General features: G+C 58.7%; 1 protein-coding gene across 1 annotated transcript in view; it reads left to right on the plus strand.

Moving 5' to 3' along the window:
• Positions 1-525: 525 nt before the first annotated feature.
• The window catches only part of CCDC126 (coiled-coil domain containing 126), a 57,602-nt gene continuing 57,258 nt past the window's right edge, over positions 526-869 (plus strand). The window contains exon 1 of the mRNA XM_011944201.1: positions 526-797. The gene's annotated coding sequence lies outside the window, so the exon portion shown is untranslated. The remainder of the gene's footprint in view (positions 798-869) is intronic.

Below are 869 nucleotides of genomic sequence, written 5' to 3' on the forward strand. Positions count from 1 at the left end.
GCTAAGTTCATATCTGTAGTAGAGACGGGGTTTCACCAAGTTGGCCAGGCTGGTCTCGAATTCCCGTCCTCAGGTGATCCTCCCATCTTGGCCTCTCAAAGTGCTGGGATTACAAGCATGAGCCAACGCCGCCCGGCCTCCATGTACATAATTATATCATCTATGAAAAAATAATTTTGTTTCTTACTATTTAAACTTCAATCCTTTCATTTTTCTTGCCTCACTCCACTGGCTAAGGACCTTCGGCTGCAATGATGGGTATTCTCATCTGTAGCACACTTAATCATCATTACGCTTTCCCAGCCTCAGGTCAACAGTATTGGGAGGTTGGTTTCTCACTGGAGGGTCGGGAACAAGATGCCAGAGCCCTTCTTTACGCCTCTGGCGGGCTCATCTTCCAACACACAAGAGCCCGCCGCCTCTCTGGTTGCCGCGCAACGGCGTCGTTCTGATCCAGGGTAGGTGCAGGGCGGCTGGAAGCACGTGTCGCCGCTTCCTCATTCTGAGACTACATCTCCCACAATGCTGCGCGCCGTGGGCTGCTGGCCCCCGAGTGCGGGAAGGGCCGTCCGGGAGGCGGAGCGGAAGCCGAGTGCGAGGGACGAGCGGAGTAAAATCTCCACAAGCTGGGAACAAACCTCGTCCCGACTCCCACCCCCCGGCCTTTCTCCAGCCCGATCTGGAGGCTGCTTCGCCAGTGCGGGACGCAGCTGACGCCCGCTTATCAGCTCTCGCTGCGTCGCCCCGGCTCAGAAGCTCCGTGACGGCGGCGACCGTGACGGGAAGCCCGCAGCAAGGTAGTGAGTAGGGGGCGAGTCAGCCAGCCGGGCCCGCACCTCTAGCGCAGCCCCTCCGCCTCGGCGGCCGCT

The sequence above is a fragment of the Colobus angolensis genome, unplaced genomic scaffold (assembly GCF_000951035.1).
Source record: "Colobus angolensis palliatus isolate OR3802 unplaced genomic scaffold, Cang.pa_1.0 Scaffold229, whole genome shotgun sequence".
Lineage (NCBI taxonomy): Eukaryota > Metazoa > Chordata > Mammalia > Primates > Cercopithecidae > Colobus > Colobus angolensis.